At 37.5% G+C, this 13,023-nt stretch overlaps 3 non-coding genes across 3 annotated transcripts; all 3 read right to left on the bottom strand.

Moving 5' to 3' along the window:
* Positions 1-1,447: 1,447 nt before the first annotated feature.
* Positions 1,448-1,646, bottom strand: LOC138363936 (small nucleolar RNA U3). Its single transcript, XR_011228278.1, has one exon. It is a non-coding gene; the product is annotated as a small nucleolar RNA U3 (small nucleolar RNA).
* Positions 1,647-5,098: 3,452 nt separating this feature from the next.
* Positions 5,099-5,297, bottom strand: LOC138363908 (small nucleolar RNA U3). Its single transcript, XR_011228256.1, has one exon. It is a non-coding gene; the product is annotated as a small nucleolar RNA U3 (small nucleolar RNA).
* A 3,452-nt stretch (positions 5,298-8,749) lies between these two features.
* Positions 8,750-8,948, bottom strand: LOC138363912 (small nucleolar RNA U3). Its single transcript, XR_011228263.1, has one exon. It is a non-coding gene; the product is annotated as a small nucleolar RNA U3 (small nucleolar RNA).
* Positions 8,949-13,023: the final 4,075 nt, after the last annotated feature.

Genomic DNA, 13,023 nt, shown 5'->3' on the forward strand with positions numbered 1-13,023 from the left:
GAAATATCCTATTTTGAATGAACAGCATGTTAAATTTTATGAATGTGTCTTTGGGGTCGACCGTTGGATGGAATGGACATTGTCCGAGGACGGGTTGGATTGTGCATCGACTATGAACCCGACTGTACTACCGGGACGCTTTATATGTATATATACAAAATTAGATAAGTTTATATATACAAAATTAAATAAGTTTACTAGCAGCCAATCCTGCTGTTTAGGTATTGCTTATATTAACGATAAAAAACATTGTACATATATTGACTTAAACAGCAATCAGAAAGTATAAAATAGGTACTATTCAAATAAGAAAAACCGGAAAGGGTTTCTCATTGATGTTGCCATAAAAAAGAGAAACTATCTTAACCTATCCTTCCTAAGCCTATTACGTGCTATCTGAGACATATTAAGAACATGTATGTGCTCTATTAGATTATTATTATTTATGTTTGGTTGTTAGCTTTATTTGTTTTTGTACTCAAAGGAGTGCATAGTACCAAATTGTATATCTAATTGCCTTTTACGTCAATATAGTAATAATAATAATAATAATAATAATAATAATAATAGTAATAATAATAATAATAATATACGACAGTCCACCTAATTACAAAACATACTATCTAAACAGGAGGGTGGGCTGTAACAAGGTAATACCAACCACGTACATCTTTAGAGCAAATATAGCAAGCATGTTCAACTGGATTAATCCTTGGCACTATATTTATTATTTAAACTCCTCTGCACAAACTTATATGTAGTATTATAGACCTGTAACACGGTAATACCAACCACGTACACCTTTCCCGCAAAAATAGCAAGCTTGTTCAGCTTGGTTAAGCCTTGGCACTGTATTTACTATTTAAACTCCTCTGCACAAACTATTCTAATGCATCTATATATACACCAAATTCGAGACTTTTATTAATGTAAAATAGAGAAGTAAGCATGAGATGGGGAGTGAAATGCAAATCCGAAGAACACAAAAAGCAGTCTCCGTGGTGTAGTGGTAAGACACTCGCCTGGCGTTCCGCGAGCGCTATGTCATGGGTTCGTATCCTGGCCGGGGAGGATTTAATGGGCGCAATTCCTTAACTGTAGCCTCTGTTTAACGCAACAGTAAAATGTGTACTTGGATGAAAAAACGATTCTTCGCGGCAGGGGATCGTATTCCAGGGACCATAGGATTAAGGACTTGCCCGAAACGCTACGCGTACTAGTGGCTGTACAAGAATGTAACAACTCTTGTATATATATCTCAAAAAAATAAAATATTTACATTGAATAAATCCCACATAAAATTTATGTAGTTGTAAATATATTGACAATAAATTTTGTCATAATATGTAATAGGTTTGAGTTGTATTAATTGTTACTCCCCATCGGGAGCGGACTAACGTCCTTATTAAACAAACCCATGGAAATTCCACAGTTGATTGTGAATCTCACTGCTCAGCCTGTGCAAGCCTCCTCACACCCGGTAAACCGAAAATGAACGGTCATCAAAGTCCTAGATCAGGGACCTAGAACTGCTTCGCGCTCAGAGGCTTGCACTTAGCTACATCAACACAGTGTGATTCTTTCCAAGTTTCGGACAAGGAACTCGGCAATCATACTATAGAATTGATCCTATGAAGTATGATCATGTCGAAACACACGGCAACCCGACGACTCCCATATCGCACTGCGCACCTACGCAGTACTAGTCATCCTTCTTATCTTGTTTATACTCATATTAATAGCAAACAACAAAAGTAGAAATTATATGAATAGGAATACCACTTACTTATAAAGATAGATTTTATAGTATAATTAAATATTATATATTAGGAATTACATGATGTTCGTTTCCTTTTAAAAAGGATATTTGTTGAAAAAAAGGCGCATCACATGAGTTACCTGAATTTACCTAAGGGCCCCAATCATTAGTGGCCTCGACAAGGACAGAAAATCGGCGGCTTGTCGAAGGTCACCCCATTTGACTTCATGATCTTTTCCAGTTGGATTTTAAAATTTAACAGAGTTTTGGCATTTACGGCTTCAATGGGTAGGCTGTTCCACGAGTTTATAACCCTGGGGGTGAAAGAACATCTCCTGTTCTCAATCGTGCATTGTGGCTTGTTGAGATTGAAACCGTTGCTCCTTGTTTGTTACATCTGACCTTTTGAATAAATTGTTCAGATCAACATCTTCCAAATTGTTCAGTACTTTAATTTTCAATGAGATCCGCCCTGTGATGCCTGGTTTGCTTTATCGTTGGCCCTGTGGCCCTCAACCATTCCCGATACATGAGTTAACTTAGCATTGGAAGGAGATTTTTGTTCCCTGGTGTTGCACTTTCTCCAGAGCAGCCATGTCCTTCCGAAAATGAGGTCTTCATGCTCTATTGGATTACTCAATACAGTAATGTAAATGGGGGCGCACCAGAGATTTATACAATTGAATCACTGCCTTCTTTTCCGTAATTAAGGTCAAAGGTACGCTTGATTATTCCAAGGATTTGGTTAGAGTTATGACTGCTGCTCCTACCTGTTATGCAACTTTCAGTGAGTGACAGATTTTGACTCCAAGGTGCTTTCCTTCCTCATGCAGTCTGCTGTAATGCAATATTATTAATTTGATAGTTGTGGTGTGTGTTGCTATGCCCCACATGCAAGGTCTTGCATTTGTACAAATTCATATGTTTTTTCAAAATAATGTGTGTACAAAGAACGTAAGAGTAAGATGCAATTGTAGGGACAGGAGTTACCCAATCAATGAAGCCACTATTACGCAAGGCGTTTCAGGCAAGAAACGATATTAAAGAGTCGATATTAAAATAGAATTTGCTAGTCTTTTGACCATTTGTGGAGTTCATGTAGATCTCTTTGTAATGTTTCGATATCATTATCATTTCCCACTTTACCATAAATCTTTGTGGCATCTGGAAATTTGATGACGTGGTTTGTAATATTCTCCTTCAGGTCATTGATGTACATGACAAAAAGGGAAATTGCCTAAAAGGAAACCCTTTGGTACCCTACATACCGCATTTCTCCAGATTCATTCCCGTTTAGCACGATTCCTTGTTTTAACCATTGTTTTATCTATCTAGTATACCACCTTTCTTGAATATAATCAATAATAATTCATTGTGTCTGGGGCCAGGAAGCCAAAGTGTATTTATACACGTTAGGCTTATTTCGAGGTCTCTCCATCCCCAAGGTCGATTTACTGACCTCGCCAACGATGCAACCCCCACATCAAGCTGATTAACTCCTGAATACCTACTTACTGCTAGGTGAACAGATGCATTAGGTGAAATGAAATGTGCTCAACCATTTCGGTCCCGCCAGGGATTTGAATCCGGAATTCTCGTTTGTGCAGCCTGTCTTCATAAACAAAGGCCAAAGTCTATTCCATGCACCTGCCAAACTCCCCTGTTCATGAATGAAAAACAGTTTACACACGTCTCACAATTGATTACGTCCGAACACTTCCGGAACAAGTGCTTTTCTGACGACTTTTGTTCGAAACACAATGCTGTAAATGTTTCACCCACGTTCTACAAATAAAAATAATCGCCAATGAAATCGAAACACCTAGCCTATTCTAATGCATGTCTAAATATGCACAATATGCTTATATAAAATCATATTAATATATATTTGAGAAATATCCTATTTTGAATGAACAGCATGTTAAATTTTATGAATGTGTCTTTGGGGTCGACCGTTGGATGGAATGGACATTGTCCGAGGACGGGTTGGATTGTGCATCGACTATGAACCCGACTGTACTACCGGGACGCTTTATATGTATATATACAAAATTAGATAAGTTTATATATACAAAATTAAATAAGTTTACTAGCAGCCAATCCTGCTGTTTAGGTATTGCTTATATTAACGATAAAAAACATTGTACATATATTGACTTAAACAGCAATCAGAAAGTATAAAATAGGTACTATTCAAATAAGAAAAACCGGAAAGGGTTTCTCATTGATGTTGCCATAAAAAAGAGAAACTATCTTAACCTATCCTTCCTAAGCCTATTACGTGCTATCTGAGACATATTAAGAACATGTATGTGCTCTATTAGATTATTATTATTTATGTTTGGTTGTTAGCTTTATTTGTTTTTGTACTCAAAGGAGTGCATAGTACCAAATTGTATATCTAATTGCCTTTTACGTCAATATAGTAATAATAATAATAATAATAATAATAATAATAATAGTAATAATAATAATAATAATATACGACAGTCCACCTAATTACAAAACATACTATCTAAACAGGAGGGTGGGCTGTAACAAGGTAATACCAACCACGTACATCTTTAGAGCAAATATAGCAAGCATGTTCAACTGGATTAATCCTTGGCACTATATTTATTATTTAAACTCCTCTGCACAAACTTATATGTAGTATTATAGACCTGTAACACGGTAATACCAACCACGTACACCTTTCCCGCAAAAATAGCAAGCTTGTTCAGCTTGGTTAAGCCTTGGCACTGTATTTACTATTTAAACTCCTCTGCACAAACTATTCTAATGCATCTATATATACACCAAATTCGAGACTTTTATTAATGTAAAATAGAGAAGTAAGCATGAGATGGGGAGTGAAATGCAAATCCGAAGAACACAAAAAGCAGTCTCCGTGGTGTAGTGGTAAGACACTCGCCTGGCGTTCCGCGAGCGCTATGTCATGGGTTCGTATCCTGGCCGGGGAGGATTTAATGGGCGCAATTCCTTAACTGTAGCCTCTGTTTAACGCAACAGTAAAATGTGTACTTGGATGAAAAAACGATTCTTCGCGGCAGGGGATCGTATTCCAGGGACCATAGGATTAAGGACTTGCCCGAAACGCTACGCGTACAAGTGGCTGTACAAGAATGTAACAACTCTTGTATATATATCTCAAAAAAATAAAATATTTACATTGAATAAATCCCACATAAAATTTATGTAGTTGTAAATATATTGACAATAAATTTTGTCATAATATGTAATAGGTTTGAGTTGTATTAATTGTTACTCCCCATCGGGAGCGGACTAACGTCCTTATTCAAAAAACCCATGGAAATTCCACAGTTGATTGTGAATCTCACTGCTCAGCCTGTGCAAGCCTCCTCACACCCGGTAAACCGAGAATGAACGGTCATCAAAGTCCTAGATCAGGGACCTAGAACTGCTTCGCGCTCAGAGGCTTGCACTTAGCTACATCATCACAGTGTGATTCTTTCCAAGTTTCGGACAAGGAACTCGGCAATCATACTATAGAATTGATCCTATGAAGTATGATCATGTCGAAACACTCGGCAACCCGACGACTCCCATATCGCACTGCGCACCTACGCAGTACTAGTCATCCTTCTTATCTTGTTTATACTCATATTAATAGCAAACAACAAAAGTAGAAATTATATGAATAGGAATACCACTTACTTATAAAGATAGATTTTATAGTATAATTAAATATTATATATTAGGAATTACATGATGTTCGTTTCCTTTTAAAAAGAATATTTGTTGAAAAAAAGGGGCATCACATGAGTTACCTGAATTTACCTAAGGGCCCCAATCATTAGTGGCCTCGACAAGGACAGAAAATCGGCGGCTTGTCGAAGGTCACCCCATTTGACTTCATGATCTTTTCCAGTTGGATTTTAAAATTTAACAGAGTTTTGGCATTTACGGCTTCAATGGGTAGGCTGTTCCACGAGTTTATAACCCTGGGGGTGAAAGAACATCTCCTGTTCTCAATCGTGCATTGTGGCTTGTTGAGATTGAAACCGTTGCTCCTTGTTTGTTACATCTGACCTTTTGAATAAATTGTTCAGATCAACATCTTCCAAATTGTTCAGTACTTTAATTTTCAATGAGATCCGCCCTGTGATGCCTGGTTTGCTTTATCGTTGGCCCTGTGGCCCTCAACCATTCCCGATACATGAGTTAACTTAGCATTGGAAGGAGATTTTTGTTCCCTGGTGTTGCACTTTCTCCAGAGCAGCCATGTCCTTCCGAAAATGAGGTCTTCATGCTCTATTGGATTACTCAATACAGTAATGTAAATGGGGGCGCACCAGAGATTTATACAATTGAATCACTGCCTTCTTTTCCGTAATTAAGGTCAAAGGTACGCTTGATTATTCCAAGGATTTGGTTAGAGTTATGACTGCTGCTCCTACCTGTTGTGCAACTTTCAGTGAGTGACAGATTTTGACTCCAAGGTGCTTTCCTTCCTCATGCAGTCTGCTGTAATGCAATATTATTAATTTGATAGTTGTGGTGTGTGTTGCTATGCCCCACATGCAAGGTCTTGCATTTGTACAAATTCATATGTTTTTTCAAAATAATGTGTGTACAAAGAACGTAAGAGTAAGATGCAATTGTAGGGACAGGAGTTACCCAATCAATGAAGCCACTATTACGCAAGGCGTTTCAGGCAAGAAACGATATTAAAGAGTCGATATTAAAATAGAATTTGCTAGTCTTTTGACCATTTGTGGAGTTCATGTAGATCTCTTTGTAATGTTTCGATATCATTATCATTTCCCACTTTACCATAAATCTTTGTGGCATCTGGAAATTTGATGACGTGGTTTGTAATATTCTCCTTCAGGTCATTGATGTACATGACAAAAAGGGAAATTGCCTAAAAGGAAACCCTTTGGTACCCTACATACCGCATTTCTCCAGATTCATTCCCGTTTAGCACGATTCCTTGTTTTAACCATTGTTTTATCTATCTAGTATACCACCTTTCTTGAATATAATCAATAATAATTCATTGTGTCTGGGGCCAGGAAGCCAAAGTGTATTTATACACGTTAGGCTTATTTCGAGGTCTCTCCATCCCCAAGGTCGATTTACTGACCTCGCCAACGATGCAACCCCCACATCAAGCTGATTAACTCCTGAATACCTACTTACTGCTAGGTGAACAGATGCATTAGGTGAAATGAAATGTGCTCAACCATTTCGGTCCCGCCAGGGATTTGAATCCGGAATTCTCGTTTGTGCAGCCTGTCTTCATAAACAAAGGCCAAAGTCTATTCCATGCACCTGCCAAACTCCCCTGTTCATGAATGAAAAACAGTTTACACACGTCTCACAATTGATTACGTCCGAACACTTCCGGAACAAGTGCTTTTCTGACGACTTTTGTTCGAAACACAATGCTGTAAATGTTTCACCCACGTTCTACAAATAAAAATAATCGCCAATGAAATCGAAACACCTAGCCTATTCTAATGCATGTCTAAATATGCACAATATGCTTATATAAAATCATATTAATATATATTTGAGAAATATCCTATTTTGAATGAACAGCATGTTAAATTTTATGAATGTGTCTTTGGGGTCGACCGTTGGATGGAATGGACATTGTCCGAGGACGGGTTGGATTGTGCATCGACTATGAACCCGACTGTACTACCGGGACGCTTTATATGTATATATACAAAATTAGATAAGTTTATATATACAAAATTAAATAAGTTTACTAGCAGCCAATCCTGCTGTTTAGGTATTGCTTATATTAACGATAAAAAACATTGTACATATATTGACTTAAACAGCAATCAGAAAGTATAAAATAGGTACTATTCAAATAAGAAAAACCGGAAAGGGTTTCTCATTGATGTTGCCATAAAAAAGAGAAACTATCTTAACCTATCCTTCCTAAGCCTATTACGTGCTATCTGAGACATATTAAGAACATGTATGTGCTCTATTAGATTATTATTATTTATGTTTGGTTGTTAGCTTTATTTGTTTTTGTACTCAAAGGAGTGCATAGTACCAAATTGTATATCTAATTGCCTTTTACGTCAATATAGTAATAATAATAATAATAATAATAATAATAATAATAGTAATAATAATAATAATAATATACGACAGTCCACCTAATTACAAAACATACTATCTAAACAGGAGGGTGGGCTGTAACAAGGTAATACCAACCACGTACATCTTTAGAGCAAATATAGCAAGCATGTTCAACTGGATTAATCCTTGGCACTATATTTATTATTTAAACTCCTCTGCACAAACTTATATGTAGTATTATAGACCTGTAACACGGTAATACCAACCACGTACACCTTTCCCGCAAAAATAGCAAGCTTGTTCAGCTTGGTTAAGCCTTGGCACTGTATTTACTATTTAAACTCCTCTGCACAAACTATTCTAATGCATCTATATATACACCAAATTCGAGACTTTTATTAATGTAAAATAGAGAAGTAAGCATGAGATGGGGAGTGAAATGCAAATCCGAAGAACACAAAAAGCAGTCTCCGTGGTGTAGTGGTAAGACACTCGCCTGGCGTTCCGCGAGCGCTATGTCATGGGTTCGTATCCTGGCCGGGGAGGATTTAATGGGCGCAATTCCTTAACTGTAGCCTCTGTTTAACGCAACAGTAAAATGTGTACTTGGATGAAAAAACGATTCTTCGCGGCAGGGGATCGTATTCCAGGGACCATAGGATTAAGGACTTGCCCGAAACGCTACGCGTACTAGTGGCTGTACAAGAATGTAACAACTCTTGTATATATATCTCAAAAAAATAAAATATTTACATTGAATAAATCCCACATAAAATTTATGTAGTTGTAAATATATTGACAATAAATTTTGTCATAATATGTAATAGGTTTGAGTTGTATTAATTGTTACTCCCCATCGGGAGCGGACTAACGTCCTTATTAAAAAAACCCATGGAAATTCCACAGTTGATTGTGAATCTCACTGCTCAGCCTGTGCAAGCCTCCTCACACCCGGTAAACCGAGAATGAACGGTCATCAAAGTCCTAGATCAGGGACCTAGAACTGCTTCGCGCTCAGAGGCTTGCACTTAGCTACATCATCACAGTGTGATTCTTTCCAAGTTTCGGACAAGGAACTCGGCAATCATACTATAGAATTGATCCTATGAAGTATGATCATGTCGAAACACTCGGCAACCCGACGACTCCCATATCGCACTGCGCACCTACGCAGTACTAGTCATCCTTCTTATCTTGTTTATACTCATATTAATAGCAAACAACAAAAGTAGAAATTATATGAATAGGAATACCACTTACTTATAAAGATAGATTTTATAGTATAATTAAATATTATATATTAGGAATTACATGATGTTCGTTTCCTTTTAAAAAGGATATTTGTTGAAAAAAAGGCGCATCACATGAGTTACCTGAATTTACCTAAGGGCCCCAATCATTAGTGGCCTCGACAAGGACAGAAAATCGGCGGCTTGTCGAAGGTCACCCCATTTGACTTCATGATCTTTTCCAGTTGGATTTTAAAATTTAACAGAGTTTTGGCATTTACGGCTTCAATGGGTAGGCTGTTCCACGAGTTTATAACCCTGGGGGTGAAAGAACATCTCCTGTTCTCAATCGTGCATTGTGGCTTGTTGAGATTGAAACCGTTGCTCCTTGTTTGTTACATCTGACCTTTTGAATAAATTGTTCAGATCAACATCTTCCAAATTGTTCAGTACTTTAATTTTCAATGAGATCCGCCCTGTGATGCCTGGTTTGCTTTATCGTTGGCCCTGTGGCCCTCAACCATTCCCGATACATGAGTTAACTTAGCATTGGAAGGAGATTTTTGTTCCCTGGTGTTGCACTTTCTCCAGAGCAGCCATGTCCTTCCGAAAATGAGGTCTTCATGCTCTATTGGATTACTCAATACAGTAATGTAAATGGGGGCGCACCAGAGATTTATACAATTGAATCACTGCCTTCTTTTCCGTAATTAAGGTCAAAGGTACGCTTGATTATTCCAAGGATTTGGTTAGAGTTATGACTGCTGCTCCTACCTGTTGTGCAACTTTCAGTGAGTGACAGATTTTGACTCCAAGGTGCTTTCCTTCCTCATGCAGTCTGCTGTAATGCAATATTATTAATTTGATAGTTGTGGTGTGTGTTGCTATGCCCCACATGCAAGGTCTTGCATTTGTACAAATTCATATGTTTTTTCAAAATAATGTGTGTACAAAGAACGTAAGAGTAAGATGCAATTGTAGGGACAGGAGTTACCCAATCAATGAAGCCACTATTACGCAAGGCGTTTCAGGCAAGAAACGATATTAAAGAGTCGATATTAAAATAGAATTTGCTAGTCTTTTGACCATTTGTGGAGTTCATGTAGATCTCTTTGTAATGTTTCGATATCATTATCATTTCCCACTTTACCATAAATCTTTGTGGCATCTGGAAATTTGATGACGTGGTTTGTAATATTCTCCTTCAGGTCATTGATGTACATGACAAAAAGGGAAATTGCCTAAAAGGAAACCCTTTGGTACCCTACATACCGCATTTCTCCAGATTCATTCCCGTTTAGCACGATTCCTTGTTTTAACCATTGTTTTATCTATCTAGTATACCACCTTTCTTGAATATAATCAATAATAATTCATTGTGTCTGGGGCCAGGAAGCCAAAGTGTATTTATACACGTTAGGCTTATTTCGAGGTCTCTCCATCCCCAAGGTCGATTTACTGACCTCGCCAACGATGCAACCCCCACATCAAGCTGATTAACTCCTGAATACCTACTTACTGCTAGGTGAACAGATGCATTAGGTGAAATGAAATGTGCTCAACCATTTCGGTCCCGCCAGGGATTTGAATCCGGAATTCTCGTTTGTGCAGCCTGTCTTCATAAACAAAGGCCAAAGTCTATTCCATGCACCTGCCAAACTCCCCTGTTCATGAATGAAAAACAGTTTACACACGTCTCACAATTGATTACGTCCGAACACTTCCGGAACAAGTGCTTTTCTGACGACTTTTGTTCGAAACACAATGCTGTAAATGTTTCACCCACGTTCTACAAATAAAAATAATCGCCAATGAAATCGAAACACCTAGCCTATTCTAATGCATGTCTAAATATGCACAATATGCTTATATAAAATCATATTAATATATATTTGAGAAATATCCTATTTTGAATGAACAGCATGTTAAATTTTATGAATGTGTCTTTGGGGTCGACCGTTGGATGGAATGGACATTGTCCGAGGACGGGTTGGATTGTGCATCGACTATGAACCCGACTGTACTACCGGGACGCTTTATATGTATATATACAAAATTAGATAAGTTTATATATACAAAATTAAATAAGTTTACTAGCAGCCAATCCTGCTGTTTAGGTATTGCTTATATTAACGATAAAAAACATTGTACATATATTGACTTAAACAGCAATCAGAAAGTATAAAATAGGTACTATTCAAATAAGAAAAACCGGAAAGGGTTTCTCATTGATGTTGCCATAAAAAAGAGAAACTATCTTAACCTATCCTTCCTAAGCCTATTACGTGCTATCTGAGACATATTAAGAACATGTATGTGCTCTATTAGATTATTATTATTTATGTTTGGTTGTTAGCTTTATTTGTTTTTGTACTCAAAGGAGTGCATAGTACCAAATTGTATATCTAATTGCCTTTTACGTCAATATAGTAATAATAATAATAATAATAATAATAATAATAATAGTAATAATAATAATAATAATATACGACAGTCCACCTAATTACAAAACATACTATCCAAACAGGAGGGTGGGCTGTAACAAGGTAATACCAACCACGTACATCTTTAGAGCAAATATAGCAAGCATGTTCAACTGGATTAATCCTTGGCACTATATTTATTATTTAAACTCCTCTGCACAAACTTATATGTAGTATTATAGACCTGTAACACGGTAATACCAACCACGTACACCTTTCCCGCAAAAATAGCAAGCTTGTTCAGCTTGGTTAAGCCTTGGCACTGTATTTACTATTTAAACTCCTCTGCACAAACTATTCTAATGCATCTATATATACACCAAATTCGAGACTTTTATTAATGTAAAATAGAGAAGTAAGCATGAGATGGGGAGTGAAATGCAAATCCGAAGAACACAAAAAGCAGTCTCCGTGGTGTAGTGGTAAGACACTCGCCTGGCGTTCCGCGAGCGCTATGTCATGGGTTCGTATCCTGGCCGGGGAGGATTTAATGGGTGCAATTCCTTAACTGTAGCCTCCAACCCGTTCTCACACAAGACAGCACATATATGACTTAATGCTTAAAGTCAATATGTTGAATATGACTTAGTAAATATGTGATATATTCCCAGTTACTTTTTTTCCAAAACCCAAACTCTTCCTCACGTACCAATTTACATCTCACAGTATCCATCCGTCAACCTAGATAGCAGAATAGTCGTGATTGGTTCAATTATAAGGAAAATTGTAGTTTTCAGATCCCACATGGGTTGTAAAATTTACCTACTATTGTCCATGCTCTTAGAATATTACAGATCAGCTACTTCCTATTGAAGGCTCGTAGTTTTGTTTTGAGAAATATTAGTTGTTCTTAGTAAATCATAATAAGCACTAAAAATTATTACATAGAATAACAGTCCTTCGTCAATCAATATTATATACCATAGTTTGTGTTTTACAAATCTTTAAAGGATGTTTTGTAGGAACGCTAACAGAAAACGATGTTACGTTGGAATGTCTATGGGGTAAACTACTGCAAACAGGATATTATTGTGTCTACTATACCAACTATAGCTAGGATGGGTATATTGTCCACTACCACCTGTTAGGTGGGTAAGGGGTCCAATACCACCCACAGGATGGGTATGAGGGTCACATCCACCCACAGGATGAGTATGGGGACCACATCCACCCACAGGAAGGGTATGGGGTCCAATACCACCCACAGGATGAGTATAGCGTCCACTACAACCCACAGGATGGGTATGGGGCTCCAACCACCCATAGAATGAGTATGGGGCTCCAACCATCCATAGAATGGGTATGGGGTCCAATAACACCCACTGGATGTGTTTGGCGTCCATTGTCGCGCGTCGAGCTCGAAAACCGCAGCATTCATCTCAGAACCATGCCTATTTCACGCAGATTTCTTAATAAACGTAAGAGTTTTATATGTCACAAGAAAGATAGAAATATAAGCTTCATTCTAAATACCTTACCATGG

Source organism: Procambarus clarkii, chromosome 1, assembly GCF_040958095.1.
Source record: "Procambarus clarkii isolate CNS0578487 chromosome 1, FALCON_Pclarkii_2.0, whole genome shotgun sequence".
Taxonomy (NCBI): Eukaryota; Metazoa; Arthropoda; class Malacostraca; order Decapoda; family Cambaridae; genus Procambarus; species Procambarus clarkii.